This window comes from Lygodium microphyllum, chromosome 13 (assembly GCF_053477565.2).
Source record: "Lygodium microphyllum isolate KBCC chromosome 13, Lygodium_microphyllum_v1.1.10, whole genome shotgun sequence".
Lineage (NCBI taxonomy): Eukaryota > Viridiplantae > Streptophyta > Polypodiopsida > Schizaeales > Lygodiaceae > Lygodium > Lygodium microphyllum.
In genome coordinates, this window is record NC_141147.1 from 51,921,486 (window position 1) to 51,927,442 (window position 5,957).

Consider the following 5,957-nt stretch of genomic DNA (forward strand, 5'->3'; position numbering starts at 1 on the left):
GTAGACTGATGGTCTGAGCTTTCTTCCGTCATGCTCGAATTCTTGCGCCTCGCTGCGCTATCGATCAGGTTGACTAGTCGTGACAGATCCTTGTCGTTGGCGCTGCTTGCTTGGTTCTACCCTGTGCTTCGCGTGTTTGTCTATGTCTTGGGTCCTCTCCTATTAGTGGATTCCTTGAGTGATTTATCTGAGTGAGTTCCTTTGATTATTGAATACAATTCTAAATTTATGGTCACTCGGTGAGTGTGTTGTTCCTCGTGCACTTGTGCCCAATCAGGCTTTCAGCTTTTCTAAGTGTACTTTAAGTGCGGAAATTCAATGTGAGTGCTGCAAGTAATTTCTCGACATCTTACTCACTCTTGCTCGTTGCGGGCCTGATAGGCTTTGTTGCTCAAGTCCTGGCCGTTCTAGTGGGTTCTAGGTTCTGCACTGCTTCTCACCGTTCACTAGGGGGTAGGTCGCTGGGGAGTGCTCCAGTATTGTCCCTTGGTATTGACTCCTACATCGGGAACTGCCTACAAGGCGTTCGCCATGTCGTCCTGGAGTGGGTTGTGCTTCCAGTCGCTCGTGGGGGTCAAGTTTTGATGTTTTCTCCCTTTTTTTTTGTTCGACTCTGGGAATCGGACGTCCGATTTACCAGTTGTCTGATTTACCAGTGGTCCGATTCTAAGAATCGGACCAGGTAGGTCAGAGTTGAGTAGTCCGAGTCTCAGAGTCCGAGTGTCCGATTTTCAAAATCAGACGGGTGAGTGTCCAATGAATCGGACAAGGGTGGTCCGATTCTGGACTGGTCCGAGTGGTCCCATCGTACAGGATGGTCCGATTTCTAAAATCGGACGGGCTAGTCCGAGTGTCCGATTCTGGGTGGTCCCCGATTATGGGCGGGTCCGATTGTGGGACTCGGACCGACCGGTGGTCCGATTGGCTGACGTGTCCTAATTCATCCAATCGGACAGGGTTGGTCCGAGTCCAAGCGTCCGAGTCGGGGCGTCCGAGTGTCCGAGTATCCGAGTATCCGAATCGGACGGGGTGGTCCGATCGGACGGTTGTCCGAGTGTCCGAATCGAATGGGGTGGTCCGATCGGAGGGTTGTCCGAGTGTCCGATTCTGGGAATCGGACACTGAGTTGGGTGTCCGATTCCGTCGGCCCCCGACGAACTTTCGAGCACGGATTCGTCCAAAATCTCCAGATATCTATTACTATAAACCACAAAATTCACCAGTAATGATGTTAGAGTGGTGAGGGAGAGATCTATGTACCTGGGGATCGCTGAATGCAATGTCACTTCGTGCCCTGATCGATCGAACGGTCGCCCAAGCTCTCTCTCTCTCTCTCTCTCTCACTCTCAGCTGGTTGCAAATGAGGATTCCCTTGCCCTTCCAGAACTTATACCCTGCTGGTCACTCCCTGCTCGCTACAGATCACTCTCCTAGTAATTCCTACACATTCAAATGCGCATTTCCTCAAATTTTCCCTTGTTTTCCTCAAATTTCTCCCTGTTTTACAGCAAAAAACCCTCTGCCTCTCGGGTGTGATTTCCTACTGTTAACCTACTCTAAACACAACATAAATCGAAAGCAAAACACTGAACTAATTTCTTTATGTTTTCCAATCATTAAACAACCAGAATATCCCAAAATACTTACCTGTTTTGAAGATCGAAAACACCCAACTTCCTACCTATCCCAAGCTCCGTTTTGGGGATGAATACCCTACTTCGATGCTCGATATGAGGCGCGCAAGTGCTCAAGCTTGAATCCGTTGGTCCTGACACAACGGAACCAAAATGTGGGAGCTTTCACTCAACCGCCAAAACCCACGGACCGCTTATTGTTTCAAGCGTTCCAAGCGAGCTCTAATGGCTATCTCTCACCTAGCCGACGCGCCGTCGATCCTACGAGTGTTATGAGCTTATCTTGAGGCCCGATCGAGTACCCTTCTCTCTCTTGCACTCCGGTAGCTCCACGATTCTTAATGCTAGCTCAAGCATCCTCAAGCCTCCTCCATCTCCAAGATCCATCCTCCATAGCCGTGCGCACAACAGAAGAGAAGAGAAGAGAAAAAGAGAAGAGGAGATGGTGAAGAGCTTCACCCTCTTGATCCCTCACTCTCACACACACTCACTCCCTCACACTCTCACACTCCCTCTCTCAAGAGCAAACACAAGCAAGAAGGAGAGAAGAAGAGAGGAAGAAAAAGACTCTTTTTGCCACACACCAAAGAATGAGCTTCTCATTCTCTTTTCAACTTTATATACAAAGCCCTAAATCTTTTTTGGGCGGTCATTCCTCTTTTACATGGCTGACCGTAGCCTAGGCCCTTTTTCCTATTTCCCACCATTCTAATTTATCATATTCCCAACTAATGCCTAGACTTTGCACAGGAGTGAGCCTGGCACTCTTTTACACAGATTCGGGGGCGCTTCCGCATTTTAATGGTGCGCCTTTTTCCTCTTTCGTTGCCTTGGCCCGACACCGAAGCTTCTTGCGGGTCGTGTCCGAACATTTGAATTTTTTAGGGATTGGTTACCGGTCAAGGCGCCTTTTTATGCTTTTATCTTTTTCTGCTTTTATCCTGCGCCTTTTTTGCTATTTTCCCTTCTTTCCATTTTCCGCTCCTTTGTGCTGCGGAAACATGGTAACAATTTGAAAAGTCTCTCATGAGCCTTAATAGAAGCACAACTAGAACCACTCAGGGAATGCTCATCTAAGCTTTTAGACCTACCTCTCATGGAAGTATTGCAAGCCTTGATGGGACTTACTGGGCTTGGAATCTTTTTATCCCCAAGGGGTATATTATCCCTACTATTGCAATTTTCAAGACTCTCATCGCCATTTTGAGTCCTATCTTAAGTATGATAACGAAACATAAACACCATTTGAGCCGCCTTATGTCAAGACTCTCATCACCATATTCAGGAGTTTGATTGTTAAGGTAAACAAGTTCATCATGTGATGAATATTCTTATCTAAATACAAAGGTATTTGCACAATATAAATATCAATGTGAAAACACAAATGATATATATTAACTATATGTTTAAATGATATGAATCTCCAAAAAATGTGATTAGTATAGATAAATGTCAATGCAGCTCAATTAGATAAGGTTGTCAAAAATATAGTACAAATATTAGCCACCTATACAATGTCACATTTATACATTCACAACTAGGATTCATTAGTATGATAATAGCATCATAATGGAATGCATGAGAGGTAATCTAAATCTATAGTATGTATTAAGTGATTTATCGGTTAAGTTTCTCCAAGAATAGATCGACTAATCACGATAAAAAGTTTCTTTATTTCGACCAGTCGGATGTTTGAAGATACAAAAGTGTGTTATCAGTATATATCTTCCAAAATATGCGCAATGTACATCAAACAAGATATACCTTGCACAATGTAACCAATGTAAATCAAACAATATAGTTTGAAATGCACTTCTACTATGCTTTCCGATCTTGCAGTATTAAAAGTCCATGAAATATGATCTAGCCTATGTGCTCGCCCATATTTTTGGCCCGTGTGCTTGCATAAACCTGCCCGGCCCCCAGTGCAAAGCGCCTAGTGGTGCTATTCTAAGCAAGGAAGACCAGAAAATGTTGTCAAATCGAAGGCGCAAAGTGTCCAAAAGCAAAAGCGTAAAGTAAAAGGTTAGCGTCCGAAAGCAAAAGCGTGAAGTGCAAAAGCTTAAGGTCTAAAAAGAATTACACGTCAATGGGGCAAAAGCATGAAATGCTATGGCTATCTAGCATTTGAAGGGTAGATACTTCCGTCGAGGGTTTAACGAGGTTGCTGCAGAAGGAAGGATTGCGATGCCATGGCAGCAGCCAAGGACGACCGCAGGAGACGATTGGAGCTGGAGGAGGGCAGAAAAGCGGGGCTTCTTCCGCCGGAGGTGGATGAGGACGGGAGGGACATCAACCCCCACATCCCTCACTACATCTCCTCTGCGCCATGGTACTTGCACGCACAGCGGCCCAGCCTCAGCCATCAGAAGAGGAGACCCAAACCCAACCCTGCCTGCGCACCTGCGACTTGGTCCGACCGCGGGACACCGGCTTTCCAGGCTAAGAAGTACAGGGAAGGTGCCTGCACCAACTGTGGAGCGATGACTCACGACAACCTCTCGTGCACTGAACGCCCTCGTAAGGTCGGGGCCAAATGGACAGGCAAACACATCGCCGCCGATGAGAGAGTCCAGTTCTTTGAGCTTGATTATGACGGGAAGCGCGACAGATGGAATGGTTACGATCCTTCGGCTTATGCTCTTGTCGTTGAGTCTTACGAAGCCAGGGACGAGGCCAGAAGAAGATATCGAAAGGAGCAGCTGATGCTTAAGAAATTGCAGGAGGGCAGGAACCGCGAATGCTCAAGCACTGCTGCATGTGCAGATGAACACGAAAGCGGAACAGTGGAAGCTGAGGATCTTGAAGCTGTCGACGAGGCTAAAGTTGATGGCAGTAAGCAGATGGGTATTTTCGCAAAAGTAGAAAGGCGTGTTAGGACAGCCGGATCAGGCGGATGCACTGGAACCGTGAGGAATCTGCGAATCAGAGAAGACACGGCAAAGTACCTGCTGAACCTGGAGGTTAATTCTGCGTACTATGATCCCAAGACTAGGTCTATGCGAGAGGATCCTCTGCCTGATGCTGATGCAAATGAAAAGTTCTTTGCAGGAGATAACCAGCGTTCGGCCAGTGGAGACGCGCATGAATTCAAGCTGTTTGACAGCTATACACGAGAGGCACATGACAAGGGGCATCGCAATATACATTTGCAAGCAGCTCCTTCACAAGCTGAACTGCTGTACAGGGAGTTCAAGGTGAAGAAAGAGAAGTTGAAGCATAGCTATAGAGAAGATATAATGGCACGCTACGGGAATGCTGCTTGTGAAGACAAGCCTCCTATGGAAATATTACTTGGGCAGACAGAGCAACAGATTGAGTATAGTAGAACAGGTCAGATTGTGAGGGGCCGGGATACACATGCTCCCAGGAGCAAGTACGAGGAAGATGTCGTGATCAATAATCATACTTGTGTGTGGGGATCCTGGTGGAACGAAAGCCATTGGGGTTACAAATGTTGTAAACAAATTGTCAGGCAAAGTTATTGCACTGGCATACTAGCTGGAATAGAGGCTGTAAACTCACTCATGTATGATGTGAGTGAATGCTGCATCATAGATAGGCCGTTGGGGTCAACGGATCCTACGATCTAGTTTGAAAGCTTTACATCATATTGCTCAAACAAAACAATTTAAGCATTTTGATCTCTTTATCAAGTAGAAGATATAGTTGTTCTGTAAGAGGGGGACCGTACTAAAGGTTCTACAAAACTTGAAACATAAAAGAAATTATGCGGCTCAAATTGATTTGTGACTCGGACAAAACCTACGGTCAATAAGCTCCAGAAACACGAGTCATAGCTCCAAGCTAGCTCAAAATGATTGTGCAAAGTTCCAAATAAGCTCAAGTGGGTGGTGTTTTGCTTTTTGGGGGCCTCACTTTAGTAGCCCAAAAATATTTAAGAAATTATCTAAACTCTATACTATATTATAATGCACAAATGTTAGGAATGTAAAGCCGACCCGATGTGGCAAACACTCCAAAGCTCCCTAACCAAAATAGTCTATGTATTCGTTTTTCTTCACGAGAAGTTTCCAATTCTAAAAAAAAAGAAGCTCCCAAATTTCTTCTTTTAAAAAACCATTCACTACTAAGGAACATCCTGAAAAACATCCCAAAAATAGGAAGCAAGTAAACTGCTTTATGAAGATTATAAGATATAAGATGTCAGACTCCATGGAAAAAATTTGAAGTGCTAACGAAAAGTGAATCTATATATCGGTATTTCTTCTTCACAAATAGACTTTACAACAAAAAGTGTCCCAAAAGTAGAAAGCATGTTAATCTTACTTTCGGGAAGATGTCAGGCAAGGGAAAATTCAA

The 5,957-nt window shown here is 45.2% G+C and overlaps 1 pseudogene; it reads left to right on the top strand.

Moving 5' to 3' along the window:
* The first annotated feature begins 3,736 nt into the window (after nucleotides 1-3,736).
* LOC148026614 (pre-mRNA-splicing factor SLU7 pseudogene) lies at nucleotides 3,737-5,227 on the top strand (annotated as a pseudogene).
* The last annotated feature ends 730 nt before the right edge of the window (nucleotides 5,228-5,957 follow it).